Genomic DNA, 21,316 nt, shown 5'->3' with positions numbered 1-21,316 from the left:
ATGTTCTAAAATCAGATTAGAGCACAAAAATACACCAAGATGGGAATTGAGTAAGCTGCAACATTTTGAGTATGAAATGACAAAGCATATTTTTATTACATGTTTTTCTTTCATAATTGCAATCTTTTTAATGTCATTTTACAGCTAGGCATGGATACTGTGCTATTCCTATGTTTAAAGAATTTGCTGTAGAAATGGCAAAATACTTTGTCCATTTCTATCTCGGCGTGGATGGCACTGTGTTATTCCTATGCTTAAAGACTTTGATAGAAAAGCAGACATTTGAGGTGAGCAAATTTAGAATGTCACTGATGTTGAGGGTGCTCTATACAGGGGCTGTTTTCCACCTAAACGAGTACTACCCAGAGTGTTAGACCAGGCATCTTTGGCGTGGTTTCCCCTATCTTTTTGCCTCTACCTCCTGTATTTTTGATGCTGTGCTGGATTTCGTTTTTGCTTGTTTAGATGCTTTGGACACTCTGCCACTGCTGATCAGTGCCAGAGTGTAAGTGCTCCCTGTGTAAATTGTTATTCTGATTGAATATACATGTTTGGCATATTTGTATCACCATGAAGTCCCTAGTAAAGTGCACTGGGTGTGCCAGGGCTGGTGATGACAAATGCTACTAGTGGGCCTGCAGCACTGATTGTGCCACCCACAGGAGTAGCTCTAAAATGGTGTCTCAGGCCTGCCACTGCAGTGCCTATGGGCAGTTTAGAACTGCCATGTCCTCCTGGTCAGTGTCCCCACTGACCAGGCCTAACCCTTCCCTTTTCGTGCACATCAGTCACCCCTATGGAAGGCCCAAGGTACCCCCCTGGGCAGGGTGCCGTGTATGTGAAAGGTAGAGCATGTACTGGTGCAGGTAACATGTTCTGGTAGTGAATTACAGCCATTTTTGTTTTTCACTACTGTAAGGCTATCTTGCTCCATAGGTTAACATGGGGGATGCTGGCTACAGTGGTTAACAGCATTTCTTCCCATTGGAACAAGATAGGACATAAGTATCTAGTATCCCTGAACTCAGAATTTAATAACACATCTTTTAGGAAAGGTTGTTTTTAAATCCTGTGTTTGAGAACAGCACTTTTAGAAAGTTGCTGTTCTCTTGTCTGACCCTTCTGTGTGCCTGGGCCTGTTTGTGTATTGACTGTCTGGTTTGAGAGTGACAGGGACTGGGGGATTCCCCAGGAGGCTGGATGAGTCAGCCCTAGGTTGAATGACTGCATTTGCAACTGGAGTGGTGGGAGGAGTTAGCACCTGGGCTGAATAGGGCTGTGCCTGTCTTCCACAATGCTGGCTCCACCCCCCTGCTGGGCGGCTGAGGACTCTGCCCTCACTCTGAAAGGAAAGATGCAGCCAGCAAAACAAAGTGCTCAGGATCCACCCAGAACTGGTTCAGACCGGGCTCAGGCCCACATGCACCAAGAGAACAAAGACTTTAGGGGTATAAGTACAGGACCCCTGACAACAGAAAATTAGATCATCCTGGAAATCAAGAAGGAACCTCTGCCAAGGAGAAAGCTGAAACTGAAGAAGGAAGACTGTCCTGCTGTTGCTCTGCTGGACTGACCTGTTGCTTTGCTGCCAAGGAGAGGGGAAGGACTTTGCTGTTGAGCTGTGTCCCCTGTCTTGAAGAAATCTCCAAGGGCCTGAGAAGAGCTGGCTCCCTGTTTTGAAGTCCCAGGAACAAAAGGACTTCACCCCCAACTTCCATGAACTCTGCTGAGAGAGTTCTGTCCTTCCTAGAGTGCTTGATCCAGTTGTGGGGCCTCTGGAAGTTGTACCTGAGCTGGGAAGCTTGAAACTAAGCTTGAGTGACTTTTGAACTTGAAAAGTGTCGCATCGCTCGATGTGGAGCGCATCCCCGACAGTGCGAGAAGTTTCCCGCCACTACGGAGGTCGAGATCGTCACAGCGCCTGACGCCGCTGCCAGAGACGTCGCATCCTTCGTTTGCGGGACGCACCAGACCGGTGCGGGAGAATCGAACATCGCTGCGAGTATCGTCGCAGAGCCTTTCGTCGCTGGGTGAGAACGCCGCACCGTTTGCTTGCGGACCGCATCACGTCGCTGCGAGCATCGTCGCAGAACCATCGCATCGAGGAGCACCGCTGGAACGCGCATCGTTGCCCCGGAGATCGTCGCAGCCCCTACGAGATCGTCCCATCGTGCCTTTGCGAGAACACCGGAATCCATACAAGTGGCCTTCCTCCCCATACAGACCGGATTCGTCGCAACACGCCCGCTGCTGCAGCGGGGCTGTCGCAAACGCCTCCCCAGGGTCTCAGGAGCAACGCATCGCTTGTTTTCCACCGCACCAGCTTCTGCTTTTGGAACTTTGTTGCAACTAAAAGGTACTGTGAGTAAACGTGATGCAACTGTGAACTTTTCACACATCTGTAGAGAATTCTATCGCAACGTAGAGAATTCTATCGCAACCTAAAGAATTTTAACGCAACCTTAAGAACTCTTTTGAAACCATATTCTTGAACTGTGTATGTTGGATTTTTGTCGTTTTGATCTTGTGTAGTTTAGATTAAAATACCTTTATTTTTCTGAACTGTTGTGGAGTCAGTTTGTGGTGTTTTCACTGTGTTACTGTGAGTGTTGGTACAAATACTTTACGCATTGCCTCTGGTTAGCCTAGACTGCTCGTGCCAAGCTACCTAGAGGGTGAGCAGGGGTTATCTCAGAGGGTTATCTCCTTGCCCTGACTAGAAGCAAGGGTCCCTATTTGGACAGTGGTACCTACCTCTGCCAACTAGAGACCCCCAGATCTAACATTGGTGGTCAGGGGGTGGGATTTGAACTTGTATTTGTACTTGACCCACAGTAATTGGTGTACATCACTAGTGAGTGCAGACCACTACGCCACCGCATACTACGGGTTTTTGATTTTTGATTCTATTTTTGAGTAACTCTTCAAAGCATCATGTCTGTAAAAGGAAATGCACTCAGTGAGGGGGCAGAAGCAGAATTAGAGTATTGCATTGAAGATTTGTGTTCATACAAAGTTGAGCAACTGAGGAAATTCTGCCTTGAGTTTGAGTGCCCCATAAAAAGCGCTTACAGAAAGGAGGAGCTGCAGAGAATCTTGAAAGCCCATTGGGAGGCACAAGAGGGAAATGATGTGGATGTAGAAAATGGTTTTCAAAGCGCAGATCTGCCAGTGGGCAAAGTAGGTGCAGGAGTTGGCAGCAACCATTCCAGCAGGGGCCTCTCCCCAGAAGAGTTACAAGAAAACCAGAGAGTAAGAGAATATGAGTTGGAAGTTCTGAAAATGAAAATGAAGCAATTGGAAATGGATAAAGTGAGAGAAAAGGCGGCGGAGGAGAGCAAATGTGCCCGCGCCTTGGAGGAAAAGAAATTGCTTTTGGCTCATGAGTTGAGCATGAGAGAACTGGATCTTAAAGCCAAGGAGGTGGATGCCAGTTCTAATGGTGGCAGCGCGCAGCCAGTGCATGGGGGTAAAGTATATAATCCCAAAGACCTGGTACAGAATTACCATAGGAGTGAGGATATTTATGCCTGGTTCACTTCGTATGAAATTGCATTGAAGATGAATGGTGTGCCTGAGCAGCATGGGGGGGGGCAGGCCTGTGGAAACATTTTGAGGCTTCTGGGAGGAGTGCTCTAGAGCCCTTAGAATTAGCAGGTGCCAGGACCTACCCCAATATGAAGGAGGCCTTATGTCTCAGGTATGGCCTTACTCCAGAGCAGTACAGACTGCAGTTTAGGAACTCCAAGAAGAGAGAGTCTGAGACTTGGATGGAGTGTGTGAATTTGTACTCGCGTGCACTGGAAGGTTGGATGAAGGGCAGTAAAGTAACTGATTTTAAGGGGTTGTTGCATTTAATCAGTTGGGAGCACTTGAGTAGTCTTTGTGTTCCAGAGCTGCGCCAACATCTTTTAGACAGCAAGCTGACAGACCCCATTGAGCTTGCTAAGGAGGCGGACCGCTGGACCAGTACCAGGGTCCACAGAGAAATTGTGGGTACCACAGCCAAAGGTGGGCAGGGTCCCCAGCAGAAGAGTGGGGGGGACAAGGGTAATCAAAAGGAGTTCTCAGAAGGGCCCTAAAATAGTTCCCAGGGAAAGGAATCCCAACCCCCAAAGCTAAACAGCCATGGCCCTCTAAGGGCAGGCGGGACAATAGAGATAGAAGGAATAACCAGGGCCCCCCTACCTGCTATCACTGCAATGAGGTGGGCCACATTGCTCCAAAATGTCCCAAGAAGAAGCAAGCACCCACTGGTGCCCCCGCCCCAGCGCTAGCTAGTGTAGCTCTGGGAGGGGATTTGGTTTCTAGTGACTGGGGGGAGCTAGCAGTTATGACCCTTGTCTCTCTAGGAGACCAAGAGGTGGTCCAGGAAACCTTACTGCCCTCTAACACTAAGAAATATGGGCAGAAGGTGACCATCAATGGGAGGGAGATTGAGGCTCTGAGGGACACAGGAGCCAGCGTGACATCCGTGAGGTGTCAGTGGGTGTCTGAAGACCAAATCATCCCTGGTGCGCTCCGCCCTGTAGTGGCAGCTGACAGCTCAGTGCGCCTCTGCAAGCTGGTGCGTGTTCCCTTTGCATGGGGGGGGAGTCTCTGGTCTCTTGGATGTAGTTGTCAGTGATGCCTTGCCTGTAGACTGTCTGTTAGGTAACGACCTGGAGAGTTCTCCATGGAAGGATGTGGAGCACAGAACTCATTTGGAAATGTTGGGTCTGCCTGCGTGGATCTGCGTGACCACGCGGGCTATGGCCAGTAAGTGTGATTCAGCAGAACTGGACCCTGAAACAGTGGCCCAGAGACCTGCCAGGAGAGGAAGAGGCAGAGGGCGCGGGAAACCAGCCCCAGCCGTTCCCACGGTCCTGGAGGAAGCTGAACCTGAGGGGGATGCCCTGGAGCCTACAGGGGAACAGGTGGCCGAACTGGGAGACCTACCTGAGCTGACCCATTGGCAGCAAGAAGGTGGTCCCTCCAGGGAGGAGTTCTGCCAGGCGCAGAAGGAATGCCCTTCCCTCAGTGGTCTGCGGCAACAGGCTGTAGATCAGGCAGCAGGTGGAGCAGCCAGAGATCACTTTATCTACTGGGAAGATGACCTACTCTATAGCGAGCCTAAGTTTGCTGAGCCCGGTGCAGCCCGTGTGCTGGTGGTACCCGGGCGCTTCAGAAACTTCCTAATGGGTCTGGCTCATGACGTGCCTCTTGCAGGACATCTGGGGCAAGACAAGACCCTAAACCGGCTTGTCACCCACTTCCACTGGCCCCAGATGAGAAAGCATGTTGGTTCCTTTTGCAGATCTTGCCAAACCTGTCAAGCCAGTGGCAAGACTGGAACAAAGTTGAAGGCACCCCTTCAACCCTTCCCAGTAGTGAGCACCCCTTTCGAGCGGGTGGGCATAGACATTGTAGGGCCCCTGGACCCCAAGACAGCCTTAGGCAACAGGTTCATCCTGGTCTTGGTGGACCATGCCACCCGGTACCCGGAAGCAGTCCCTCTCAGGACAATCACAGCACCCGTGGTGGGCCGTGCATTGATGGGGAGCTTTTCCCGTGTGGGGTTCCCCAGAGAGGTGGTCTCCGACCGGGGTACCAACTTCATCTCTAAGTACATGAAGTCTCTGTGGGAGGAGTGTGGGGTAACTTATAAGTTCACCACTCCTTACCACCCTCAAGGAAATGGGTTAGTTGAAAGGTTCAACCGGACCCTGAAAGGTATGATTATGGGCCTAGCGGAGCCCATGAGACGCAAGTGGGACGTCTTGTTACCATGCCTGTTGTTTGCCTACAGGGAGGTGCCTCAGAAGTCCTTAGGGTTCAGTCCCTTTGAACTCCTGTATGGCCACCCTGTTAGAGGACCTCTCTCACTGGTGAAGGAGGGTTGGGAAAAGTCCCGTGGGAAAACCCCCCAGGATGTGTTCAGCTATGTGCTGGCCATCCGCAACCAGACACAACGCTTCAGGAAGCTCGCTCAGGCGAACCTGGAAGCAAGCCAGGAAGAAATGAAAATAAGGTATGACCAGAATACCACTCTGGTCGACTTTCAACCTGGGCAGAAAGTGTGGGTGATGGCGCCAGTGGAGCCTTGTGCGCTCCAAGACAAGTGGACTGGGCCATATGAGGTGGTGGAAAGGAAGAGTGAGGTAACCTACCTGGTTAACCTGAGGACTCCCAGGCAGCCCCTGAGAGTCTTGCATGTGAACCGCCTCAAACCACACTTTGAGAGGTCTGAAGTGACTATGCTCATGGATACAGATGCAGGAATGGAAGAGGATAGTGATCCTCTTCCTGACCTCCTGGCAGTTAAGGAGCAAGATGGGTCAGTGGATGGTGTGGTCCTCTCGCCCACCCTGACCCCAGAACAGCAGAGTGACTGTCGCCAAGTGTTGGGTCAGTTCTCCTCCCTGTTCTCCCTGACCCCAGGTGTCACCAACTGGTGCGTCCATGATGTGGACACTGGAGATAGTCTACCTGTGAAACACAAATTTTACAGGGTAGCTGACAAGGTCAGGGCCAGCATCAAGGAAGAGGTTTCCAAGATGTTGGCGCTAGGGGTGATTGAGCCCTCCAGCAGCCCCTGGGCTAGCCCAGTGGTCTTGGTGCCCAAGAAAGCTGCTACGCCCGGTGGCCCTCCAGAACTCCGGTTTTGCGTGGACTACCGTGGGCTCAATGCGGTCACGAAGACTGATGCACACCCCATCCCCAGAGCTGATGAGCTCGTGGATCGGTTGGGAGCTGCCCAGTACCTCAGTACATTTGATTTGACTTCTGGGTACTGGCAGATTGCCTTAACTGATGGGGCCAAAGAGAGGTCAGCATTTTCAACACCAGAGGGGCACTTCCAGTTCCGAGTCATGCCCTTTGGGTTGAAGAATGCCCCTGCCACGTTCCAGAGACTGGTTAACCAGGTACTGTCCGGGCTGGAGGAATTCAGCGCTGCATACCTGAATGACATTGCTGTGTTCAGCTCCACGTGGGAAGAACACTTGCAACACCTCTGTGAAGTGTTGAAGGCTCTGCAAAGGGCAGGCCTCACTATCAAGGCAAGCAAGTGCCAGATAGGGCAGGGATCTGTGGTGTATTTGGGACACCAGGTGGGGAGCGGCCAGGTGGCGCCCCTACAGGCAAAGATTGATACCATTCTGGCTTGGGAGCCCCCCAAGACCCAGACAGAGGTGAGGGCCTTTTTAGGGCTCACCGGGTATTACCGACGGTTTGTCACGGGATATGGCACCAGTGTCGCCCCCTTGACAGAACTCACTTCCAAGAAGTTGCCCAAAAGAGTTGACTGGACTGACGCCTGCCAAACTGCTTTTGAAACCCTGCAAACTGCTATGTGCACAGCACCGGTGCTCAAGGCACCTGACTTTTCCAGTGAGTTCATAGTACAGACAGACGCTTCAGAGCATGGTGTGGGAGCAGTACTCTCACAAATCACTGAGGAGGGAGGAGACCAGCCGGTAGCCTTCATTAGCAGGAGACTACTCCCCAGGGAACGGAGGTGGAGTGCGATTGAGAGAGAGGCATTTGCTGTGGTCTGGGCTCTGAAGAAGTTGAGGCCCTACCTGTTTGGGACTCACTTCCGTGTTCAGACCGACCACAGGCCCCTCAGATGGTTAATGCAAATGAGGGGTGAGAACCCAAAACTGTTGAGGTGGTCCATCTCCCTACAGGGAATGGACTTCACGGTGGAACACCGCCCTGGCACAGAACACGCCAACGCTGATGGTCTGTCCAGGTTTTTCCATTTTCGAAAGGTAGGGCCGAATTCGACCAAGAACCCCTTCAGTATTTGCCCGGAGTTAGCCGCCTCTCATACCATTCGAGATTACCAAACAAAGAGGCAGGCGCTGGAGACAGAAGGCAGGAAACAGGAGTTTATTCCGACGGAGCAGAACACGTCAAATCAGACAACAGGGTATCTTCTCGAGGTGCTCTAAACGCATCCTTGAGGCCTGGCCTCTTATACACAGGTTTATTGCTTTATTACATAGAACACATTCTTGTCAATACTTTGATGTATGGAAAGACATCCTCGGAATCCCCGCTTCACCCCCGTTCCCACACATATTTACAGTAGAGTTCCCACCCCAACCTCAGCATGTGGTGGTTGTCGTGCAGCTGGACATTCTGCTGGGAACGGGAAAGTGGGCGATCGGTCGGATCTGGAGGTGTGAGGGTATTGATTAACCACCGCTCCTTTGATGTGAGGCGAGGTCCTACTGTAGGGGGCAATAAACTGCATCTGTCGGGCTAGGTGATGGCCTGGGATCGGGCTGGACGATCGGGCAGGGAGGAAGAGGTTATCAAAAAGGGGGCTGTTCTTGGATGAGATGAAAGAGCGAGGGGGTTCAGCACGGGATGTGGCTCGGAGACAGGGTCGCGCTAGAGGTGCGCTTATGGTCCAAGCAGGAGAAACCGGGGGCTGTCGGGGCGCGGGGGAATGCTTGCGAGGCTGGGGTGTGAGGGGGAGAGGCGCACAGGCTATTGGCAGTGGGCAGAGAGGTCGTGACACAAAAATGGCTGCCACCTACTTTTGCGATGGGGCCTAAAAGGGACAAGATGGTGTGGCCAATGTTTCATGATTCTCACTTTACGCTCAACAGTGGCTATGGTGAACATAAATGAACGCCGCTTATGTATACCGATTTTAGTCATTTTCCACAGTCCCCAGTTTTTATCATGAGTTAGTTCATTTCTGTTCATGTCTGAGGTAAGGACGTACAAGCTGACATTTAGTTATACTAATAAGGGAAGTATGTGGCTGGGCTGTCTATTGGGGTCTTTGGTAGCCCGTATGCATTACGGGCAGATGGAAATAATCCTGCTATAAATGTTGACAGAATCGTACATAACCACATGTAGTCAATGCGATAGGCGAGGAGGCAGTGCATATAAAATTACATTAGCTGTGTCATACGTTAGACCTTGGAGACGGGGACATTATTTAGACGATGTAGGAAATTCGTTCGAATACAAGCATGATGTCATACAGAAAATGTTCTGGCAGAATAAGGGCTATTATCACTTGAGGTCTGGACTCCATGGGGATCAAAACTAAACAGCATGTTCATGTGCATAACTGGTGTTCTACAATCATCAAGGTATAGAGTTAACATCTTCTTAGTTATCCTTGTACAATTGAAAAGTGACCGATGTAAGGTTATGAAAACTCAATTGGGTGGTAATCAATACGAAGCGGTTGGGAGAGAAATTCAACTTGACAAGGGACAGTCAAGGGGTGGCAATGTTAAAAAAAAAAGGGTTCGTCTGTCCAGTGTCTTTTTACAGCGAGCCATCACTGGTAGGCTCTCATCGTTCTTCCTCTTTCGTTGGCGCTGTTGAGCACCGGCGGTGGAGCTACGCGTCCGGCTCTACTTCAGGTCTCGCGTTGCAGGGTGTGGCCATTCTTTGCTCTTGGACCACAGTCCTGTGTTTGTCCTCAGAGTCGAGTTCAAAAATTCCATATAAATATAGGGGGGGGTTATGGGGGCGTGCTTTGGGAGGCCGAGGGAAGAGAGGGTGGAGTGGGATCAGATCTGAAACGGACCAAGGAGGGCAGAAATTTCAAGCAAGTGGGCCCATCAATCGGGTATAATGGGCTGGGACTTTCGGCACGAGCTCATCAACATGCCGGGGCTTCTGGACAGCCCTTCTTTCCTTCACTTTCCACGTTGAGAATGGTGCCTCGTCCCGCAACTCTTTGCTCCGTGGCTCCACCTTGGTCGAGGTCATAGATATTCCCCGATCTGCAGCCAGGCTGTGCGTCACATCCGGCCCCTCTCCTCCTCCGACTGCACGTTATCCTTAAATGAGTATAAAAACTATTTTTAGAGAATTGGCAGGGGGAGACGTTTACACACTTTAGTTTCTCTCCCAACCCCAAGTAGTTGGGGAAGCGTTTATCGGTCATAAATCGTTGCTGTGGTGTAGGTTTGCAGGCATTTTTTTTTATTTTCAAACAACATGTCTGTCTGGCGTTTTACTCTTGTTATATTTGCGAACGTGGCAAGAAGTCTGATATCTAAAAATTACATAGTTTATCGAATTCAAACCGGCTCCTTCAGTAGAGACTCGCGTTTGTCTAAAACAAATCCTGTTGAGCTATATGTTTCTTCAAGGTCTGTTAATTTATAAAAAATGTGAAATGCTGTTATCATGGAACTATAGCTACAGTCTTCAAGATTTTCTGGGACGGCTGGTACAGAACTGGGACCATTCTGGAGGAACGGGGACGTATCGGACATTCTATTTTTATACAATGGGCGGTGGTAATCCGAACGATGAGGGTGGTGTTACCAAAGTACTTAAGACAAAAGCCACTGACATATAGTTCCCTTTTAAGGGTCAGATTAGGGGACATCAGTCGTCTCACCTGTCCTTTCTTTCTCAGCCAATTAAGTTTCATCATTTTACAGAAAGGAGAGGCAGTAATATGGCAAAATACGATCGTTTTGTTTCTGTCAATTTGTTCAAACACTGTCGTGTCTAAAAGCCAATTATTCCCATACCGGCGAGGTACAGTGTTGTCATTTATTCAAAAGGGAGCGAGGGAGCCCTCAGAGGTAGAGAGCGTTGTGCGTACCAAATAGGCTATTAGTACACGTACAACATAAAAAGAGGGAGAGGGAGAGAGAGAGAGAGACGTGTACAATAATAGGCTATTCAGTGCACACACATATAGATCAGTACGGGTCAGTTTCACGTAAAAAAACACAAGCTGAGGGAAAACATAAATTCATAGTTTACGTATACACAAATACCAGATAGGGTGCGACAGTACATACATCAAGTACGAAAACTTAAGATAAAACAGAGGGCTATTTTTGGCGAAAGAGCCTTTTCATGCGTGTTGCATATTTTCAGTACTCCATTGAATTCATTTGGGGGTCGAGCTCTTCGTTCTCCTTCCTAATAGCAGACAATTTCTGTTGGTAACCTCGCTTCAATAAATACTTACTCCTTTTAATTGGTCGGACACTGGTCCGGTCGTGCTTATACTCACGGTGGGGTCTTCCAACATCTAACAAATGACGATCCAAGTTGAGGTAAAGGAGGGGTGTCTGTCGGATGTGCGATGGTGTAATTCTGACTTTTCTATGAGGATGGAAGAAGAGATGGTGAATCTAAAACATGACAATATCCCTAATTTCTGGGCTGAGGGGGGGTTTTGGATGGATCCCAACCCGGGGTATCCTTAACTTTTCTCATCTAGTCTGCACATTAAGTTGACTCACTGGTGTGCGGCATTCAGGGCGTTCATTTGGGATATCGGTTGGGGTCCGAGGTACTACAATAACCCTTCAAGTTTCTGGCGTAGGCCACTCTCCCATTCACTAGTTCCAGAGAGGGAGAGAGAGTCGTTCCTAGGTAGAGTAAGTGCTATATTCTTTTCCGTCCTTCACATGCAGGTATCATGTTCGGGCTTGTTTTTCTTATTCCATCAACCGCTCGATCCATACCTCAGTCATACAAAAAAAAACATTCGTCCGTCAACCCAGACGTGCGCCACACATGAGCATTCATACAACACAAATCGGGGCCCACGCGCGCATTCATAACATACAATTCTTCTTCTTTCTGCGTGTAACACGGTGCATTCTGGGTCTTCTCCATACTCCAGCTGAAATTCTGATATTAACCTGCAGAGAAAGAGAAGGGGGGGGTGACAGCGCACAAAGCACATCAGCGCGCAAAGACACGAAAATGTTTTTACCTACCACGTGCCTAACTTATCTTCTTTGGGAAGCAGTACCTTGCATCTCGGCATTGCAGCCCAGAGGAACTGGTCTATCGTCCTATTCATAGATATATCTAAATATCCTAATCTTTTACCTATTGCTTATGCTGCAGGAATGCAAAAATACGACAGATCTTGACTATTCTTTTCGCATTGTTCGTATGTACCATGCCTTTCTAATTTTTCATAACCAAAATTGCTTCATTTTACTTGTAAAAACTCAAACGAGACAAATGGTTGCAGGATCAATGAAGGTTGATTTTATAATTGAAATTAAAACAAGATCAGTTACAATAAAATCGTTTATACGCATACCATGGGCGAGCTTCATGAGTAGCATTACTTCGAAAATACAATAATCAATAGTGAATAAGAACCAATATCAGTAGGGCTGTCCGCATGCCCAGTTAGTACCCTTCCCCGTCCGCCACGTGCTCAAGGACCGTATACATATCCCATAATATCAAGGCTACGTAACTAAAACGTCATAAGGAGTTGCAAGTCTCGCCTATACTGGCGCCATTTTGGGGTGTGGCCGGGTGGGTCCAGAGTATAGTCCAAATGCCTCCGACAACTTGCGGCCGGACCAGAATCCCTTTCGGTAGTTCAAAAAGTTCGTTAGCGCCAACAGAGAGGACAAGCGGCGTGGACTGCGGCTTAAAGGCGAGGAAGGCAAACTCTTTCCTACCGGGTCACGCTGAGGTCCCACCGGAGCTGATCGAGTTGGCAGTCTACAGTGACTCTTAGTAATTCGGACAAAGGCCGGTGTCAGCATGAGAGCACCACCATCTTGTGACAACGTTGTGGCCACTCCGGAGAGCGGGACAGCAGGTGTATCCCTCCACAGATACGTTGAATCAGTCTTTCCTTTGATACCAGATGTGGATAAGGTGGCGATCGCCTGGGGCAGTGGCATATCCATGGGGGATAGTCGAGCAACAGTGGCGGTGGCCCCCACCGGAAGCCTGCGGGAGTCGAGGGCCAGTGACTTTCGTAGAATTTTTAAAACTGAGAGGACGTCTTCAAGAGTGGGGCTCATGCCCGAGCAGGCAAGCATCCGAGTTCCAAGGTAGCCCAGAGCCATTCTAATGGACCAGGCCCAAATCCGGGGCGTCGGCCGCCATTTTGAGAGTTCCGTGGCAGCCGCCTGTCGCTGTACTGCAAGAGCGGGTGCAATTCAGCCGGATGGTGGATGAGACGCTGTGCCGCAAGAGCGGGTGAGACTCAGCTGGCCGAGCGAGGCACTGTTCCGCAAGAGCGGGCGCAACTCAGCTGGCTGAGCGAGGCACTGTGCCGCAAGAGCGGGCGCAACTCAGCTGGCCGAGTGAAGCGCTGGGGTGCAGCTGAGGCACCTCCACCTGGGGAGGTGGGGGAGGCTCGTTCGCGCCGCCTCTCCCTCCCAGCGCACCCCACGGCGTCCGGATGCCACCTCAGGGCGGACGAATGGGAAGGCCAGTACAACGACATCGTGGCCGTGGTGCTTCCGGGCCATCCACCCGACGACCTCTTCGGCCGATGGCTGCCAGCAAGGCCTTGGCGCGTTGGGTAGCCTCCGGCCTATTCGCTCAACGGGCCGCTACCGACGCTACCTCGCCGGCTGATGGCTTTTGTAGACTTTTTATAGCCCAAAGCCTACTAAAAAGTAGCTCAAAGTAGCCCAACATTGAAGGCGGGACAGGAACAGCGTTAAGCAGACGGCGAATGCTTTGGGTTTGTTGTTGCAGCCGGCTGCCATGTAAATAGTTGTTTAATAAAAAGGTTTAAATAGTTGCTTTGCTGGAGTGTTGTATATATTTATAATATTTGCATAGGGTTTGTCGTTATTTGGGCGGGGTGGGCGGTGGAGCCGAGCTGTCTTGCAGCCATCATGGCGTCGAGCTCGATTCTTCTCACTAGTTTCATATTTCTCATGAGGGGTTGTTCCTAATGTTTCTATTTTAGCGAGGTCAGAAAAGAGATCCCATCAGTGGCCTACTGATTTTACTCGATTCCTTTTGTTTTTCCTAACGATTTTTATGTTTTTGTTTGCTAGCACGATACAGCGGCTAACCCGCAATTTTTTTATATATATTTATGTCCTTTTTATTAGGGGCGTCCTCCGGTGGAGCCGGATGATCTACCTCTAATAAACGGTCCGGGCTGAACCAACTACCAACAAACGGGGCAAAGATAGGCATGACGGGTTACAAAGGGGACAAAAGTCTGCACTACCTATCCTTCACTATCCGCAAAGACTAAACAGAGTATTGCGACCCTGTGCTTATTTGTGAATAGAGAATAACCCAAAGAGAACCAATTCCGAACGATCAATGTTCGGTCAAACAATCAATCAAATGAGGGATAAAAATAGGCACGACGGATTACAACGGGGGCAAAAGCCTGCGTTACCTATCCTTCACTATTCACAAGGACTAAACAGAGTATTGCGACTCTGTGCTTGTTTGCAAATAGAGAATCTCTCAGAAACAATCAAATGAGTAATACTAGTATTTTCAAACAATCAAACAATCAATTCGCAATTCGTCGTGTTTACACGACCTTACCCGGACCGCATGGACAGCTTCTCGTCTTCCGTTTCCAGCGCCTGATCCTCCTCTATTCTCCGTAATTGTTGTGGCACTCCTGATGGTTCCCAGTCAGGACCGTAGATCACTCGAGAGAGGTCTGCTCGGAACCGGTGAAGTTCGGATGATCGGCTGCCAGACGAGGGTCTATCGGACAGGTGCACTTCCCGATCGTTGCAGTCATTCACTCTGTCATTGGGACCTCTCTCACTGGATCCACGCATCGCTGATGGGCCCCACGTTTGGGACGCCAATTGTCGAAAGGTAGGACCGAATTCGACCAAGAACCCTTCAGTATTTGCCCGCCGTTAGCCGCCTCTCATACCATTCGAGATTACCAAACAAAGAGGCAGGCGCTGGAGACAGAAGGCAGGAAACAGGAGTTTATTCCGACGGAGCAGAACACGTCAAATCAGACAACAGGGTATCTTCTCGAGGTGCTCTAAACGCATCCTTGAGGCCTGGCCTCTTATACACAGGTTTATTGCTTTATTACATAAAACACATTCTTGTCAATACTTTGATGTACGGAAAGACATCCTCGGAATCCCCGCTTCACCCCCGTTCCCACACATATTTACAGTAGAGGTCCCACCCCAACCTCAGCATGTGGTGGTTGTCGCGCAGCTGGACATTCTGCTGGGAACGGGAAAGTGGGCGATCGGTCGGATCTGGAGGTGTGAGGGTATTGATTAACCACCGCTCCTTTGATGTGAGGCGAGGTCCTACTGTAGGGGGCAATAAACTACATCTGTCGGGCTAGGTGATGGCCTGGGATCGGGCTGGACGATCGGGCAGGGAGGAAGAGGTTATCAAAAAGGGGGCTGTTCTTGGATGAGATGAAAGAGCGAGGGGGTTCAGCACGGGATGTGGCTCGGAGACAGGGTCGCGCTAGAGGTGCGCTTATGGTCCAAGCAGGAGAAACCGGGGGCTGTCGGGCGCGGGGGAATGCTTGCGAGGCTGGGGTGTGAGGGGGAGAGGCGCGCAGGCTATTGGCAGTGGGCAGAAAGGTCGTGACACAAAAATGGCTGCCACCTACTTTCGCGATGGGGCCTAAAAGGGACAAGATGGTGTGGCCAATGTTTCATGATTCTCACTTTACGCTCAACAGTGGCTATGGTGAACATAAATGAATGCCGCTTATGTATACCGATTTTAGTCATTTTCCACACCGCCTTAGTGAAGAGAACTCCCAAGAGGGTGGGCAGTTCTCCCCACTTTCAGCTGGAGGGGACACGTGTTAGACCTGGCATCTTTGGCGTGGTTTCCCCTATCTTTTTGCCTCTACCTCCTGTATTTTTTATGCTGTGCTGGATTTAGTTTTTGCTGGTTTAGATGCTTTGGACACTCTGCCACTGCTGATCAGTGCCAGAGTGTAAGTGATCCCTGTGTAAATTGTTATTCTGATTGAATATACATGTTTGGCATATTTGTATCACCATGAAGTCCCTAGTAAAGTGCACTGGGTGTGCCAGGGCTGGTGATGACAAATACTACTAGTGGGCCTGCAGCACTGATTGTGCCACTCACAGGAGTAGCTCTAAAATGGTGTCTCAGGCCTGCCACTGCAGTGCCTATGGGCAGTTTAGAACTGCCATGTCCTCCTGGTCAGTGTCCCCACTGACCAGGCCTAACCCTTCCCTTTTCGTGCACATCAGTCACCCCTATGGAAGGCCCAAGGTACCCCCCTGGGCAGGGTGCCGTGTATGTGAAAGGTAGAGCATGTACTGGTGCAGGTAACATGTTCTGGTAGTGATTTACAGCCATTTTCGTTTTTCACTACTGTAAGGCTATCTTGCTCCATAGGTTAACATGGGGGATGCTGGCTACAGTGGTTAACAGCATTTCTTCCCATTGGAACAAGATAGGACATAAGTATCTAGTATCCCTGAACTCAGAATTTAATAACACATCTTTTAGGAAAGGTTGTTTTTAAATCCTGTGTTTGAGAACAGCACTTTTAGAAAGTTGCTGTTCTCTTGTCTGACCCTTCTGTGTGCCTGGGCCTGTTTGTGTATTGACTGTCTGGTTTGAGAGTGACAGGGGCTGGGGGATTCCCCAGGAGGCTGGATGAGTCAGCCCTAGGCTTAATGACTGCATTTGCAACTGGAGTGGTGGGAGGAGTTAGCACCTGGGCTGAATAGGGCTGTGCCTGCCTTCCACAATGCTGGCTCCACCCCCCTGCTGGGCGGCTGAGGACCCTGCCCTCACTCTGAAAGGAAAGATGCAGCCAGCAAAACAAAGTGCTCAGGATCCACCCAGAACCGGTTCAGACCGGGCTCAGGGCCCACATGCACCAAGAGAACAAAGACTTTAGGGGTATAAGTACAGGACCCCTGACAACAGAAAATTAGATCATCCTGGAAATCAAGAAGGAACCTCTGCCAAGGAGAAAGCTGAAACTGAAGAAGGAAGACTGTCCTGCTGTTGCTCTGCTGGACTGACCTGTTGCTTTGCTGCCAAGGAGAGGGGAAGGACTTTGCTGTTGAGCTGTGTCCCCTGTCTTGAAGGAATCTCCAAGGGCCTGAGAAGAGCTGGCTCCCTGTTTTGAAGTCCCAGGAACAAAAGGACTTCACCCCCAACTTCCCTGAACTCTGCTGAGAGAGTTCTATCCTTCCTAGAGTGCTTGATCCAGTTGTGGGGCCTCTGGAAGTTGTACCTGAGCTGGGAAGCTTGAAACTAAGCTTGAGTGAATTTTGAACTTGAAAAGTGTCGCATCGCTCGCTTGCGGAGCGCATCCCCGACAGTGCGAGAAGTTTCCCGCCGCTACGGAGGTCGAGATCGTCGCAGCGCCTGACGCCGCTGCCAGAGACGTCGCATCCTTTGTTTGCGGGACGCACCAGACCGGTGCGGGAGAATCGAACATCGCTGCGAATATCGTCGCAGAGCCTGTCGTCGCTGGGTGAGAACGCCGCACCGCTTGCTTGCGGACCGCATCACGTCGCTGCGAGCATCGTCGCAGAACCATCGCATCGAGGAGCTGCGAGAGAGAGGATCACCGCTGGATCGCGCATCGTCGCCCCGGAGATCGTCGCAGCCCCTACGAGATTGTCGCATCGTGCCTTTGCGAGAACAGACTTCCTATGGAACCTACGCACCGGAATCCATACAAGTGGCCTTCCTCCCCATACAGACCGGATTCGCAAACGCCTCCCCAGGGTCTCAGGAGCAACGCATCGCCTGTTTTCCACCGCACCAGCTTCTGCTTTTGGAACTTTGTTGCAACTAAAAGGTACTGTGAGTAAACGTGACGCAACTGTGAACTTTTCACGCATCTGTAGAGAATTCTATCGCAACGTAGAGAATTCTATCGCAACCTAAAGAATTTTAACGCAACCTTAAGAACTCTTTTGAAACCATATTTTTGAACTGTGTATGTTGGATTTTTGTCGTTTTGGTCTTGTGTAGTTTAGATTAAAATACCTTTATTTTTCTAAACTGTTGTGGAGTCAGTTTGTGGTGTTTTCACTGTGTTACTGTGAGTGTTGGTACAAATACTTTACGCATTGCCTCTGGTTAGCCTAGACTGCTCGTGCCAAGCTACCTAGAGGGTGAGCAGGGGTTATCTCAGAGGGTTATCTCCTTGCCCTGACTAGAAGCAAGGGTCCCTATTTGGACAGTGGTACCTACCTCTGCCAACTAGAGACCCCCAGATCTAACACAGAGTTATTTGCTTCTTTTTTGCACATATATATATATATATATATATATATCACCATGTTTCCATGGGAAAAGCATTTTTATTTTGCCAATAGCTTTGGAGCCGCTTGACGCATCTTTACGAAATTTTCAAAACGTTTGCTAGTCGGGTCAGCTGCTGTGTTGAAAGTTTCAAGGTGATCCCTCAATCGGGGGCTGAAGAAAAAAGTAGGGTAACAAAACGCATTTCCCCGTAGGGATTTTGAACATGACTACAGCCCAAACCACGGAATGAAACCAAATTTGTCAGAAACCTAGATGCTGGACCAGAAAGTGTGCTTTTTGTCATTTGATGTAAATCCATGTAGTCGTTTTAGAGATATTTAAGTCAACAAATAAAAGATATCTGGTGGCGGGTATCTTTGCAGTGGACTCGAGGATCCACAGTTCCCATGCTCAAGTTTGATTGGCTGCCAACACTTCAACCAAGAAGTGTTGGCAGCCATCTTGGGACTCGACTTGAAGCCGAGCCCCGCAAAAAATGTTACTAAAAGGTATGCCAATGCCAGCAACCTGGAAGGAGGCGGCAATAACATTGATATACCAAACTAAATCCCCAAAAGGTGTAACCCATCTCGTTATTGAACAGATTATAAAATATTTGCCGAAATATTGGTAAAATGATTAAATCGCATTGGTTATAGGGGAATTGGCTTATGACGATCAAAGGGTTTTGGTGTGGGGCGACAGTTGCATGACTCACACACCTATGTAAGTACAGTTAACCTGGCAGAAGCTAAGGCTTTCTACCGGTTGACGTTTTTATGGGAATGTTTGAATACATTTGGGATTCACCCAAAGGTTATTAAGGCAATTCAGGCCCAGTATAGGACTCCTTTGATAAGGGTGTTGGTATACAGGAACTTAACTTTTTAAAATCCAGGTATAAAGAGGAACACAACATGGTTTCTCTACATCACTACTGCGTTTTCACCTATATCTAGAGACTAGTTACTTATTTACCTAGTTGTACAAGATCCACAAATTATCTATTTTTAATATAATGGATATAAAAGGAAAATAGCCTTGTATACTGATGATCTAGTTATCAATACACCAGAACCAAATAAGATTAAAATGCCGGTGGAGAAGATGGCACACAAATTTGGAGACCTTTCAGGATAACAGCTGATTCCAGCGGTCATTGTCAAACTGACTGAATCCAGAAAGATCCTCATTGCGCCAGAGTGGCCAAGACTGTGATGGTTCACAGATATTCAAAACCTGACAGAGTATCCATACAGGACACTATCATGCAGACGGGATCTTCTTCAGAACAAGGGACAGATTCTGCATGGCAACCTGCCATCACTAAGCTTGACTCCTCTATTTACTCAATATTGATAGCGTGGATTTGTCTAAAAGAGGCCAAATACTCTTCGGTCAGGGTGGCTTATTCTTTTAAATGTAAGTGGTTCTGCATTTGGTGCATTAAGAGAAACATAGAACCAACGAAATGACAACAAAAAGCAAAATTACCTTACATGCTCTTTCTGCCAACTCAACAGCTTAGTTTATGCCCTATTATGGTACATCTCGCAGCCAGTATGGCGTACACAAAATGTGAATAACAAAAGCTCTTTTTTTTCAGATTCCCTGTAGTTAAGAACTTCATACACAAATTCTGAAAAAATTTCCTCCGATTAGGAAAACTTTTCTTCTCTGGGCACTTACTGTGGTCCACTCGAAACTCATAGGCCTTGCTTTTGAACCAATTCATAGTTTCCGATCAATATATATCATAGAAAGCCACTTTCCTAGTTGCAATCACATCTCCACGTAGAGTTAGCCAGAACATGGCCCTCTGCTCCTTTAAGCCGTACACAGTATACTTTAAAACATAGGGGCTTATTTACAAGCCCCTTGCGCCACCGGTACGTCACTTTTCCCATGTTAAAAATGACGCAAAAGTGGCGCAAGGGGCTTGTAAATAAGCTCCATAGAGGTCATGAAGATGCATCCGAGCTTCCTTCCTAAAGTAATTCTAAACTTCCATGTAAATCGATCCATATGACTTCCAGCATTTTCTCAAAATCCTTCTACACCAGTGGAAAGGTCTCTGCCTACAATTTAAGTTAAGAGAGTACTTGATTTGTAACTAGAGAAAAGGCAATTTCTAACCATAAACTGTTGTTTGTTTGTGAATTAGGGGCATAGTCATACATCTATTTCCATATTAATCTTATCTTATATCTTACCCTGTTATCAGAAAACCAACACATCATTGCATGGCAGAGCTAAGGCTCACTCTACAAGTTGCTACTACTGCATTGCTAAGGAACATCTGTTAGCAGAAATGTGTAAAGCAGCTACATGAGGCACTGCTGTCTTCAATCCTGCTCTAGAGGGAACACTCAAGGGGGTCCCTTAAAAATGTATTTGGATAAAGAATGCAAGACTTGTCTTTGTCCCTTCTCCTACTCTGCTACCCTATTTAGTGCTTATGATTATCAATGGAGATCCCCCGCATAAGAAGGAAGTTATTTTCCTGTAATCCTAATTATTCTTCAGGGAAATCCCCACTGAGGTCATAAGTAATCTTCCTTCTGACCCAGTTCAAGAATAGAGCCATCAATGGCCTTGGAGGCAGCATCCAAAGTATCTGTATCAAATTGAACTGAAAAACTGAACTGAAAAATTGAACTGGAGCAGCTGCCACTGACAGTGCATGATTGTATATTGGTCGAGTGTGCTCCCTTAAAGAAGGAGTGTCCGTTTCTCTAAAGTGTATATACATAAGTACACTATAAAAATTTCAAATGGTGAATGACAATTAATCTTAATACCTTACTTTCTTTACGAACCTACAGGCATACATCAGTATCTTCCTCTGGGTGGGGAAAATTACCCAGGCTATCCTTTGAAAAATGTTGCTTCTCCCTCATCCCTCATCGAGACAAGGCTGGACGGACTTGCAATTCACCAATATGAAAGACTGGATCCGAGCAGATAGAGGTGCTCCTGCTCATAGACTGGAGTTGGTGCTGTTCCATCCACATGGTATACTCAAAATGCTGTACAGTATGTCCCCCCACACACACTTGCTACCCCTGGTCACTCGGGCCTCCATAGGTTGCTGGTATGTGGCTTTCCGCCACAATAAATGGTTTGGCACCCTTATGTGGTGACACCTCTTTGGTATGGGACGTGGCTGAGTGAAACGATTGGCCTAGCAGGCTGCCATGCCTGGGACTTCGTAGGTATATTCACAGTGGGAGTGATCTAGGAGGAGGGTCCCATGCAATCGTTCCAGAAGTTGCCGACTGAGTTCCACCTCCACTCCTCTCAGTTTTAGATTGATATCTCCAATTGCAAT

General features: G+C 48.7%; 1 long non-coding RNA gene across 1 annotated transcript in view; it reads left to right on the top strand.

The window, feature by feature from the left end:
- The window catches only part of LOC144827784 (uncharacterized), a 61,368-nt gene extending 40,423 nt beyond the window's left edge, over positions 1 to 20,945 (top strand). The window contains exon 3 of the long non-coding RNA XR_013610369.1: positions 20,811 to 20,945. This is a non-coding gene — a long non-coding RNA (uncharacterized LOC144827784). The remainder of the gene's footprint in view (positions 1 to 20,810) is intronic.
- Positions 20,946 to 21,316: the final 371 nt, after the last annotated feature.

This window comes from Lissotriton helveticus, chromosome 4_1 (assembly GCF_964261635.1).
Source record: "Lissotriton helveticus chromosome 4_1, aLisHel1.1, whole genome shotgun sequence".
NCBI lineage: Eukaryota > Metazoa > Chordata > Amphibia > Caudata > Salamandridae > Lissotriton > Lissotriton helveticus.
This window is presented reverse-complemented; position numbering and strand designations above follow the sequence as displayed.